At 42.8% G+C, this 13,552-nt stretch overlaps 1 protein-coding gene across 1 annotated transcript in view; it reads right to left on the bottom strand.

The window, feature by feature from the left end:
• Window positions 1-13,533, bottom strand: part of LOC146772175 (uncharacterized) — a 283,315-nt gene extending 269,782 nt beyond the window's left edge. The window contains exons 1-2 of the mRNA XM_085638024.1: window positions 13,359-13,533; window positions 8,825-8,928 (exon numbers count right to left, since the gene is read on the bottom strand). The gene's annotated coding sequence lies outside the window, so the exon portion shown is untranslated. The remainder of the gene's footprint in view (window positions 1-8,824; window positions 8,929-13,358) is intronic.
• Window positions 13,534-13,552: the final 19 nt, after the last annotated feature.

Here is a 13,552-nt window from a genome sequence, read left to right as displayed (position 1 = left end):
TAGTGTAGGCATGGAAGCAGGCGCGGACATGGCGGCAGCGGTGAAGAGGACATTCCACAAGCCGGCCCGCTTCCGGGAGGAAGAAGGAAACTCTCTCCCAGCTGGCGTAAAAAATGCACTAGGCATGTACACAAAAGAAAAAAACGCACTACGCATGTACACAAAAGGCAAAATGCACTAGGCATGTACACAAAAGGCAAAATGCACTAGGCATGTACACAAAAGGTAAAAATGAACTAGGCATGTACACAAAAGGTTAAAATGCACTAGACATGTACACAAAAGGTAAAAACACAAAAGGTAAAAAATGCACTAGGCATGTACACAAAAGGTAAAATCCACTAGGCATGTACACAGAAGGTAAAAATGCACTAGGCATGTACACAAAATGTTAAAATGCACTAGGCATGTACACAAAAGGTAAAAACACAAAAGGTAAAAAATGCACTAGGCATGTACACAAAAGGTAAAAATGCATTGGGCATGTACACAACAGAAAAAAACGTACTAGGCATGTACACAAAAGGCAAAATGCACTAGGCATGTACACAAAAGGTAATAAAAACGCACTAGGCATGTACACAGAAGGGGTTAAGCCCCCCTCCATGCCAGTTTAAGGTGCGCACAGGGACACAGAGAGGCCTGCTGCACCCGGGCCTCTAGGTGAGGCTGGATGGAGGTGTGCTTTGAAGCCCTGTGGTGGGGGCAGGGCACGGCCTACCTATTGTTACATTACTGTAACTGGAGAGGAGCCTCATTTATTGATGAAGGCTCATTGAGGGTGCCACCCGCACCCCGGGGCAGCGCTGCGAATTCAGACCCCAGCGCGGGGCACTGCTCGGGTGACGGTTCACATGAATATAGAGAGAGAGTGATTGCTCCCTGGGCGTAGAGCCGGCTGAGCAGAGCCCCTGCCTACTACATAAAAAGGGCTGGTACTGTCCCGCTAAAAGTACTGTGCCTCTGCCGAGAAGTGCAGGTACTCACTAGCAGAGTCCCTGTTTGCTACTGAGAAGTGGCGGTACTCTCCCATTAAAAGTACTGTGACTCTGCAGAGAAGTGCAGGTACTCGCTCTAGCAGAGTCCTTGTTTGCTACTGAGAAGTGGCGGTACTTTCCGGCTAAAAGTACTGTGCCTCTACTGAGAAGTGCTGGTACTCACTCTAACAGAGTCCTTGTTTGCTACTGAGAAGTGCTGGTACTCTCCCATTACAAGTACTGTGGCTCTGCCGAGAAATGCAGGTGCGCACTCCAGCAGAGTCCCTGCTTGCTACAGAGACGTGCGAGTATTCTCCTGCTAAACGTATTGTGCCTCTGCCAAGGAGTGCACATACTCACTCCAGCAGAGTCCCTGCTTCCTACAGAGAAGTGTTGATACTCTTCTGTTTAAAGTAATGTACCTCTGCCGAGAAGTGCAGGTACTCCCTCTAGCAGAACACCTGCTTGCTACTGAGAAGTGCTGGTATTCTCCCATTAAAAGTACTGTGCCTCTGCCAAGAACTGCAGGTACTCACTCTAGTCGAGTCCATGCTTGCTACATAGAAGTGCAGGTACTCTCCAGCTAAAAGTACTGTGCCTCTGCTGAGAAGTGAAGTTACTCACTGTAGTAGAGCCCCTCCGTACTACAGAGAAGAGCTGGTACTCTCCCACTAAAAGTATTGTGTCTCTGCCGAGAATAGCAGGTACTTTCTCTAGTCAAGTCCCTGCTTGCTACATAGAAGTGCTGGTACTGTACCGATAAAAGAACTGTGTCTCTGCTGAGAGGTGCAGGTACTCTGCCTTTTAAATCAAAGAAGTGCAGGTACTCAATATCTGGCTGTGCCTGCCCAATTAAAGCACCCTCTGAGCTGTGTTTTCAATAATAGAAGAGGACGTTTACGTGTGAGCAGACCGACGAGTAGCACAAACAACATGGGCCACGGGGCACAATACAAAAGTGCTGCGATCTTGCAATAAACCCACTCATACAGAAATATCAAGGGTCAGGGTCCCAAGGGGTGGGATTTGTGGGACTTGGGCCTTAACTTGAGCATTTAACAGATAAATGATTTTCTGTAGGTATGTGACTGTTAATTTCAGTAGGGTCTTCGAGGAGGCCATGGGTGAGACTGCGCTCAAATGAGTGACACTGTTTTACAAAGAGTGAGGCTCACACCCAATGAGTGACACTTGGCTGAAAGGCCTGCATTTCACTGAGAATATCCCACTCTGAACTCCAAAGAATGAAACTTACACCCGGTTTTCAAGCATTGTACTCTGAAAAGCAATACGTGCCCTAGTGTCACTGAGCCGTGCACCTGCGTTCCAAGGGGGCGACTCACTTCCAATATGTAAGCTTTACTCTAAGGGGTGAAGGACGTTCCACTGTATTAAGAGTTTTTAACATGGTGGTAAACTCACAGGCAGTGCAGGTCGTTCTGCAACCCTCTGCAACCCCCTGCAACTGGGGCAATCTAATAGGACACAAGATGTGTGCTACTTGTGACCACTTTTTACACGGTGTTTCTCAACACCCAAAATCTCATAACAAAGCATTTTAACACTGGATGTATAAAGAAAATGTAATTTTAAGCTGGAAAACAAAAAACTTTTTTACATTTTACTATTTATAAAATAGACTTGTAAATATGTCAACTTGGTTCTGAGTACTATGCACACTGGTAAAGCTACTTAGGAGCTAGGTTGACTTCTCTAGCTTCTTGGCTCATTTCCCTGACAAGGAGAACAGCAGCACAACATGTCTAGGGACTTGTTCTATTACAGGGTCGTATTTTACCAGTCCATATGTTGAAAATATTTAACCTGGAATAAAGTGCGGTGAAGTCCCTTTCAGGATTGGTTGGAATTTAATTTTTGAGCAAACAATGTAAAGGGTTGCTCGTGCATCACTGATGCCTTAAATTATGGACGCTCTGCGCATGAGCCGAGACCATCCCAGAATTCCCGTCGTTGCATAATTTATGTGGCACCTTAACTGCCTGAGAATATGGCAGCAGAGAAAGGACCATGGATTATTATTTATAGAGATGATGCATAGATTGGCCTGTCCTTTGTACCTTCTCTCTACAAATGCTAAAACAAAGCTTGAGTAGTTTAAAAAAAAAAAATTCTTTATATGCATTTGCTAATGTGGTGAAAAGTAAACAAAATGAGATAATTTCCCGCCTACAATACACTCTGAGCATTTGCGTGCCAGTGAGTTTCATACGCTAAAAGGGAGAACAATAAAAAGGCGAGATTTTACCGTAAAGGGTTAGAAATCTGACTTTAAAATAATGAGTTTTGCTGGAGACTCAGAGGTCTTGTATTAATGTACAATCGAAACATACGCAGATTTAAGGGTGGGGGGTTGGCTGTTTATCAAAAAAGGGCGAGCGTAGGGCAGACACCACTTAGAATCAGAGAGAAAACTAGAGCTATGATGGCCCTGACAGACCAGAGCTTCTGGAAGGCTGCAAAATAGTTAATGACATGATAGGTGAGGGCTTCAGGTAGGTACCGGAAGAACCAGTGACATCTCGACTCATTTCCCTAGAGGCCAAACAGTCTCTGCTTCAGAAAAAATACATCGTGAGATTTCATGAGCTGACCTATTCATCCCAGGAGGAAGCATTGGTGAGAATAAGCCGAAACCTGTTGAACCAGTAATCACAAACAAGCCGTGCTGAGCAATGGAGTCGTCTCACACACCTTTGGTGGCGTGCAATCTTTGGACGAAGGGAGTGGAAAGAGAGACAAGCGCACTAACTTCTTAGAAGGCACCTGGGCTTGCGGCACTCTCCACCACTAGTAAATAACTGTCAAGAGCAGCCATAACCTGGAAAATACAAATTCCAAAATGGAAGTGATTTCAAACAGGTCTTGTGTGGCAGTCTGCAGAGAGGAGAATCAAAGACCCCAAGGTGGGACCTGAAATTATCTCATCTCCCAAGATGCTTGACCGATGGGGAGGGTGGCTGCCTTGTATTGCTTATTTGAAATGACTTGCGTTTGTTGTGAGTTCAATCAATCAATCAGTAGATTTGTAGAGCACTACTTGTCACCCATGAGGGAGAAAGTATCGAGCAATGTGGTACTCCTTCCTTGGACTTGTAACAGTTTCTCACGTTTGTACACAAATGAATAATAAAAACAGATTTGTTTACATATATAATGTTTACTTAACGTGATACACCCACGGCATCAAACTCTATAACTCTCAAAGAGTTCCACATAAATAACAATAAAACGTTTTCAAAAAGAACAATACATACGATATACAGCACATGAAGCTCTGACGTGCAAGATAAAACCCCATACAGAAAAAAAGGGCAAATACACAAGCAATTCAATTAAAGATTATAGCACAGTACTAGGCCGGCTTAATAAATACAACAGGCCAGTAAAGCACAATGTTTTGAAGTGCAACACTGAAACAGTACTTCTCATTCGCTCATTACAACCATCATTGTAAACAGATAATTAATACCACAACTCTTTTATATTCTGTGGTAAAATGTTTGAAACCTAAAATACCAAATTCCACAAATGTATGTGGGAATGCAAGTACTGTAAGGTTTACAAAATTTCAGATGACTCTAGAAAATATTCAAAAAATTTGAAATGCAAAAACATTTGCACAAGCTATTTCTGATGGTGGTACAAATAAACATTTCTGGGCCTCCAACTACTGTGGTTATTTTGTACTTTAAAAACATTGCTCTTTGCAATTGTCGCCGCAATAAATGAAGATAAAGACATACGAAAAGCACATGATCTAAATCTTGAAGTCAGTTCCCACAGAGATCACAAAGCCTCTCCTCCTCTGGTAATCTTTTCCGGGATCCAGTGATGATTCGTAACGGGAGCAGATTCAACCTTACTAACAAAACAGATCTACGCCCGCCATGGGAAAGGTTCCATAGTACCTAGGGTTGTGTTTTTACAAATGCTACTATCCAATATTATTTAATTCCAAGCATACTGAGCACACAACGCAATATCCCTTTTCTGGCTTACTTCATAGATTGATTTTTTAATCAGGTTTTTTAGGTGAGCTTCGTGAGGGGAGCGATCCCACTCTGACCAATTTTAAACATGTCCAGAGCTTTCATATAATTTTTAAAAAGGGCCCTTTTTCCCCTCATACAATACAATATTTCATGCTTCAATTTAGCTCCAATGGACCCTGGTTTACCATTCACTAGATTATTCCCCACACTTTTAAACAGCAGCCGTAGCAAACACATCCGTGGAGAGGAGCAAAAATTCAAGCCGGAGAGCTGATAGAGCGGCCAATGAGTGTAGATTACACATTTGGCACCAAATTTGCCCTTCAACTTTCTTAAAAAAGGACCAATGCCGCTCTTCCATTACCTCACAGTCATAGTTCTAAGAAGGCAGAATCTTAATCTTACAAACAGGACCGGACGGGGAACAGAAACCGGCCCCGGCAAACTGCTCAGCCGGGCCCCCCTGGGGTGAGGGGGAGTGCAGCCGAGCAGCTTGCGAGGGCCAGTTTCAGCTGATTTTGTTACAGGGGGCCAATATTGCCGACCCCCAGTAACAAAAATGGCCCCCCAGGGGCCCAAAACCGGCCCCCACCCTAGCAGCCTACCGGAGAAACGCCTGGTGCCCGCTATGGCCAGTCCGGCCCTGCTTACAAACCGCAAATACATGGGCAAAATGCCTTTGCCCACTATACATATATAGTCTGCTAATGGCAGAGGCTTGAGATAAAGCCCTACTTCTACACTGACCAATGTGATCCTTATTTAGGCAATTACTAGAAAACATTCTACCCGGGTATGGATACAGCTTCACCACTTCAAGTTGTCTTTCCCTAGGAATCAGTGCAAACCTTTCCTAACTCTACACCCTCTCGACCTAAAATCCATGACTTTACTCTTAAAGATATATACTTTTTTAATTCTCATTAGCATAATTACCTAACTCGGAGAAACGCCTCTGTAGCTCTATCGGAGATAAATGCAGCATAACAGCGTCGTTAGCGTAGAGTAAACATCCAATACTCATTACTCCTAATTTAGGCGGATCCCACTTACACTGTCCGACTCTGCAAGGTAGACCATGTATGTAGAGGGAGAAGAGACGGGGTGCAAGTAAGAACCCCTGCTTCAGACCACTGTTGGTCTCTTGTGTACTCAAGAGACCCTGATTCCCTCCCATCAGAACCGGGGACAAAGTTGAAGGGTGTAAAGCGACTATCAACCTAAGCAATTGGGCGGGGATCCCAATGCCACCAATTTCCTCCACATCCTCCACGGTCAACCCTATCAAACGCTGAGGAGAAATCAATGTCGGCAGAATATAAGCCCATTCTCTTGCCCACAGGATACTTACCTATCATTGTTTCAAGGGCCGCAATATTATCTAATGTTCTGAAATTCTTATCAAAGACAGCTTGCCCTGCGGGAACAAGATTGTTACCAAATGCACAATCCTGGAGGTGAAGGAGAATGCTCTTAGCAAACAATTTGCCGATTGCGTCTAACAGTGCAATCTGCCCGAAACTAGATGGAGAGGTTTTCAGACACTTTTTATACAGGGGCACAACTTCACTACCTTTCCAGGACAGCAGAATCACCCCATACTGACAGCAATGTTGGAACACCAGACACAACAGCAAAGCTTATGCAGAGGCCTCATGTTTGATGACAGATAGTAAGAGTTCATTCAGGCCCATTGCCCCAGAAAATCTTGCGCCTTTAATAAAACCCTCTATCGCCTCACAGAAGGGCGAGTCATAATCGTCCGAAGAAGGAAGCTCATCACTCAACTCCAACAATATCCCTGTGTTGGAAAGTGGGTTATTGGTAGGGGCAAATGTAGGTCTGCCACTGGCAATAAGGCCACTAACACGATAGGACTCAGCATAGGTCTTGGAAAATTATTCCTATGCTCAACCCTTGGTAACGTGGCTGCGAGCAGGCAGGCTTAACTTCAAAGACAGGTATGTAAAGCATTTAAAAACATCAAATCAGTAAATAATTAGGACACAACACAAAATTAAAATTCAACACCAATTTATAAAAATAGGAAATATTTGTATCTTTTAAATGACACCAAAACGAAAAAAAAATCCACTGTAGGGACCCAGAGATATGAATTTCTAAAGATTAGTCACTTTCTAGTGCTTAGAAACCAACAGTGCCCCATTTAGTCATTTTGTTTGCTCTGACGGGGACACATTTGTGTTCTGGAGGATCTCTCACCACTCTATTGTGCAGCCCCCTCCAGCAGGCTTGGTCCAGTTAGAACTCCTTCCTGAAGTTCTGCTTTCGGGTCCCAAAGTAGCCAACACACAGTCCAAGGTTCTGGAATCTCCAAGAGGGTCCTTGAAAGTGTGAAACTTCAATTCCACAATCCACTTGAAAAAACCCTTACAAATCCACTGGTACTCCAGGCTGGGGATTCTTTGTGGGGATGTCCAGGTGAGCTCTGTTAACCTGTAGCTTGCAGGGAGTTCCACTCTTTAGTTCTTTTACAGCAAGATAGTCCACAGGGCTGTAGTTTCAGATGGTGCAGTCTTCAGAGGGCAGGCCTTAGAAATTGCACTTCAAAATTCTCAGCATGGCAACGTATTCCTTTCTTAAGTTTCAAACAGCAGATCTGAGAGGCTCTGCCCCTCTCAGATACTTATTCCAAGTTCTCTGGGTCAAGCAGGAGGTCACTGCTGACCAATAGGAGCAGGGCAACTCCCCCAGAATATGACCACATCCTGTAGAGTGTGGCATTATTTTGTCCCAGAGTGCACCAAACTCTCCAAATTCATAATGGTTGATTTTCCAGCAGGGATGTAAGAGCTGGCTAAACACACCCGTAGGATGGCAAATTTTCATAAACTCTGCCCCCCTGCATCTGTGCATTCCTTCCATAAGCTCAGCTCTGGCTGAGGTGAAAAGTTTAGAGTTGTAAATGACACTAAGGCCTCCTGTTCTCTTTGAAGACCATGGTTTACGACTCCTCCCCCTGCTCTGGCATTCCTGTGTAGCAGCACTCTGCCCTCCCAAAAGAGCTGGTTAACTCCAGGGGCTCTTTATCATCTCTTCAAGGCAGCCTGGCTAATCCACTTAACTCTGACCAATCGGGGCAGACCACTGGAAGGCTGAATCTGGACTTACAAACAAGAAAGTCTTATAACTTCTTGTATGTACACTTTAGGAGAAATTCAACCATATCATATTCTTGAATGTATTAATACCATTCGGGGAAGTGGTTGAGTGGTACTTCTAGCCCTCTACTATCAAGAGTTATTAGTTAATAACTTCCTACCATGTTAACGTATGTAGCAGGTGATTTGCAATGGGAACAAGCATTGGCATAGCCAATAGGTCTCGCTTTTGGGACCTTATAAGTATTTAGTTATGCTGCACAATAACCTTGGTGCAACAACATCAACTGTTGCATGGCTAAACACTCATAAGGTCCCAAAGGCGAGACCTATTGGCTATGCCAATGCTTGTTTATTTTTGGTTCATAACAAAGACCTGCCTACAAAAGAGGGTAGTGTGTGTAGCGGGTCGCAAACATATTGTTAGGTGTACGGCAGGAGCCAATCCCGACATACTTTATAGAAGTCTGGATCCCCCATTGTTAACCGTGGATTTGGCAAGTGTCACATGCTAAGAGCACAGTGGATTGAAACAACAAGACTCACAGTGCAGAGAAGACGAGAGAAAAATCCTGGAGGCCGCAAGATAAAAGAGACTGCCACAAGAAAGATCAATACAGGTTACTTGCATGTGCCCCTCACTTCAGCATACGAAGAAAAAATTATTGAGATCATAAATGTATGCATATTCTCATGAAGAAGTAATACATACTGTGGAATTTTAGCCTTTGCGTAGTAGCGTGTGACATCCCTGAGGAAGGTCATTGTGGCCAAAACACATATGTTAGGAGATGAATCCAAACACTGATAGAATTCCTGGTGGGAAATAGAGAAAAAGACATCAACATTTCCTTCAAGGTACCAGGCACAGCTTGTGGCATGAAACAATGGTGGTATTAGTGGTCCATACTACTTTTAGATAATAAAAACAATACAAAGAGATAATGTTAGAATGCGTAGAAACTTTTTATCATGGAAGCGCATTATTGAAGTGTTTTCTCATTGTCGCGAGAGAAATGTGGGCGTGTGTTTAATATTGTTATAGGACCCACTCCCCCACGCCCTGTGTTTAATGCTGTTGTATGACTCGCCCCCACACCCCAATAGGCATGCTCCTGCTAACAATAGATGAATGATTAATTACAATATTTGGAGGTAGGATTATCAGTTTATGGGCATCTTTAATTTGACATGAAGAGCATAAATATATATTTTTTTGATTTGCGAATGCACTTAAACGACACTAACTTTTTCTTGGCCTCCTCGAAATGTGCACTGTAAGTCCCAAAGCTCTGGCTTGGGGGCGCAGCTGTCTGCATGCCCTATTGTTGCCATTTCTCTAAAACACACAGTGTTTGATTAGGCTCCACACAGAGAAGTATTTCAATTGTGCATCAAGCCGCTAGATGTATGGTGGGTCTTCCCTCCTCCTACGAAGAGCCTGCACTGCAATGCATGAGGGTTATTTACATCTCAAAATTACACGAAATCAGCATCCAATAAAATATTTACACCATGTGTGCACTGTAACAGCAGGCATTCTTTTTTTGTTCTCTTTTCTCACTGCAGCAGGCTAATGTTTTAGTAAGGACTCACGTGATGCCTGCTTTAACTTTTCGTATATATTATGATAAACAAGCAATAGCAAACCCAACATGCCTGACTTTAATAGTCAACACAGGCATGTACAAATACTGTTTACATACTTTCACAAATTAAAGCCAGAGCCATTTACTTTGCCAATGCTTGTTTGCATAGCTGCAGCCTCTGAATTCCTACTCCGTCACACATAGTCATATTTCATTCATGAGTAGATTGTGTGGCACCCTTTGCTTCACATTTCCTCAAATGTCCTTTGAGTAGGTTATGCAATACCTGCATAAATTATGCATGGCTTTTTAAGTTTCCACAATGTAACTGAGATGCATCTGGCTTGTTGAACCTTGTCTGAGCTACTGATGCATACATTGTGACTTTTTCCTTGTACAAGTCAGCAGAAAGTCAAGTTTACTAGCACCTTTAGATTTTTCTTAAACCCCACCCCCCAGGGATAAACTGCAAGACTCAAACAGCACTAAGAAGCCGAGTTAGTGGCATATGGTGAACTAACCAAACACCTCTTAACATAAAGTACTGCAACCGGTAAGGATAGGAGCTAGAGTCAGCTGCCTCCGGATCAACCTCTGGCAGCCTTAAAGCCTTTCAGAAAAGCATTCAGCAGCTCTTTCTCCACCTCTCCAGGGCGTGGGACCAGCTATGAGAAGGCCTAACTAAACGAATCATCATTGCTGCACCACCTCCACAGGACTAAAAGGTCCTTAGTTAAGCCACCAGTTTGTAAAATGTGTTGACAACACATCTTCTTTAACCTTCTCAAATGTTTATCCGTCCGCCAAGAGTGCTCCGGATGTGCTGTTAGTTAAACTTTTGGCACAAGAGTCATGGCAAGTGGGCCACCATGGCACGTTGCCCGGTTGGACTGCTTTTGCATTTTGCTGGTAGAAGGCTCCATAAGGAAAGGGTTGTTAAGGCAAAACAAAAGAGTTGTGGCCCTGATGCGCTAGGAGGCTTCCCCTGTGCATGTGGTATATTTTTCCATTTTTTATTTACCACGACTGTACCTTTCATAATATCTCCAAACAGGAATAACTGTTGTAAGGCATGAACAATTTATTTACATGTTACACAACATTTTTATGGATAGATGCAGCATCAAAAACAGTTTGGACACTGTTATGTATAAGTCACCATTTTACATCAGAATAGTGAAAAAACAACAGATTGCATAAAGTGGTGGATTGTAGCTTAATGGCCTCTCTACTAAATACATTCTTGTTAATTTTCCAATTGGGTGTAATGCATGAAGTCTACGATGAAGCGTCAATTTTTCCTAGATCTCAAATCATTTTATTTTTTATGCTATTCCGTGCAATTATATTTTTTTCACAGATTGTGTTGCGCCTTGTGCATTGAAAAGTATCTATATTGATTCTTTTTGGTTAGTCTAAAATTGTTGTAGTTAACCATAAAAATCATCCATTGCAACTTAATATGAATACATTTAAATTTCCAAGATTTTTTTCTAAAGCACTCACCTATTCACAGGACCACTGGAATTATGTAATTTTGTGGCTGTGGCATATATCTCATAATTATGGGTTTGCCGCATTTGCCACATAATCCATCAACTTCTACATAATCTGCAGATTTTTAGCTGAAACAGATGAAATATCACTCAAATCATCATGTCCTGTGTTGTTGGCCAGTGAAAGGCACAATGGAAAGGTTGGCCGGTCATCTTTCAGTTATTCGTCTTTTAGGTTGTTAAACTGGTGATAATTATCTGAAACCTTTGCCCAGTGTTAACGTGAAGAAATGAAAAAATTATTAATAAAATGACAAAATGTGCCACGTTACGTATCATAGTTTGTCTTCTCTAGCTGCGTAATTTAGTCAACCCTGCCACATAATATGACCCTCCTCTGCCACATGCCAGTCGTAAACGAGGGTCTGGAGCACAAACCTAGTTACAATAAATCCAAACAAAAGCTAATTTGAGGGCAAGAATGATTTAGAGACAACTATAGCATGGTTTAAACAGAGCAAATGAGGTTTGCTATGTTTTAAAATCATTATATTGTTGTCAATAAATAAATCTTCCAAGTTGTAGTGTTCATACTATCTATGGTCACGCTCTAGTTTAGAGTGTTATTGGTCTTTCTGGGTTCTAGGTTCCATGGTGGGTTGTGGATCATTGGCGGTTGGGAACTGACTTGTGTGGTTGTACAAGCTGTCTTCTCTGATGGAATAAAATCTACCTGGAACCCACTGAGTGTTTCACCTGCTTTACTTCACACTGGCGACGAGGATGGGATTTATGGTATCCCATGTTCTTAGCCTACGTGGAGGTATTAGAGGAGGAGGGTTGCTCTCCTAAAAGGAAACTAGACCTGCTGAGGCATTGCCTGGGGGGTCAAGGGATTAAAGAATTTGACAATCTGCCACCTCTCGAAAGTACAGAAGGAGTAAATGTGTTTGAAGTCGCTGTTAAAAAAATGAGTACCAGATTTGGGAAGAAAATAAATATAGTGATGGAGAGATTAAAAAAAAATTCAAAGGGGGAAGGTGTGTAGTGTTCATACTATCTATGGTCACGCTCTAGTTTAGAGTGTTATTGGTCTTTCTGGGTTCTAGGTTCCATGGTGGGTTGTGGATCATTGGCGGTTGGGAACTGACTTGTGTGGTTGTACAAGCTGTCTTCTCTGATGGAATAAAATCTACCTGGAACCCACTGAGTGTTTCACCTGCTTTACTTCACACTGGCAACGAGGATGGGATTTATGGTATCCCATGTTCTTAGCCTACGTGGAGGTATTAGAGGAGGAGGGTTGCTCTCCTAAAAGGAAACTAGACCTGCTGAGGCATTGCCTGGGGGGTCAAGGGATTAAAGAATTTGACAATCTGCCACCTCTCGAAAGTACAGAAGGAGTAAATGTGTTTGAAGTCGCTGTTAAAAAAATGAGTACCAGATTTGGGAAGAAAATAAATATAGTGATGGAGAGATTAAAAAAAAATTCAAAGGGGGAAGGTGTGTAGTGTTCATACTATCTATGGTCACGCTCTAGTTTAGAGTGTTATTGGTCTTTCTGGGTTCTAGGTTCCATGGTGGGTTGTGGATCATTGGCGGTTGGGAACTGACTTGTGTGGTTGTACAAGCTGTCTTCTCTGATAGAATAAAATCTACCTGGAACCCACTGAGTGTTTCACCTGCTTTACTTCACAAGTCATCAAATTAGGCTTTGAGTGTATTTACCTTAACTTGGTCTGTGCTCCATACACTCGTTGGATTATGTGTAATTCTCTGCTTTGCAGTGTACTTTCGTGCAACTTTTTGCAGCAAGGGTGATGCCTGTGGTAGCACACTCTATATATCTTCACTGACCATACCTTTATTAATTTAAAACTACAGTTGTGGGAAGGTCATTGTGCTGCTGGGTAAGTTCTTCCACTGCTGCTATGTTTGCAATAGTTATTTCCTAAATCCATTGACCCTGCCTCTTCACAAACATAGGCATGTTGGTCCTACACAATTGTATGCACTTTTTGTGTTTTTAGTTATTTAAATTATCCGAGAACCTTTGCTTGCTGAATAATAAATATTATTGTTCTCCGGGAGGAGGGTAGGGGGGGTGTAGTATTTCTTCTGTGTCTATGGAAGTGACTAAACTTTGGAGCCTCTTCCTCACCCCCTTCAAGCAACCACCACGGTACTCTTTCCTTCCGACGGCTCTCGCGTTTTATTTGATGCCTCTCTCTAGTTTTCTTCCGAATCGTTCATTTTCGTTTATTCCGTCTTGTTTTCGTTTCAAGCTTTTTTTTTACCTACGACACGTCGCGCGCCCCTCCCATTCCAGCAGCCGCCATTTTGTCTTAGTGCGGA

The sequence above is a fragment of the Triturus cristatus genome, chromosome 12 (genome assembly GCF_964204655.1).
Source record: "Triturus cristatus chromosome 12, aTriCri1.1, whole genome shotgun sequence".
NCBI lineage: Eukaryota > Metazoa > Chordata > Amphibia > Caudata > Salamandridae > Triturus > Triturus cristatus.
This window is presented reverse-complemented; position numbering and strand designations above follow the sequence as displayed.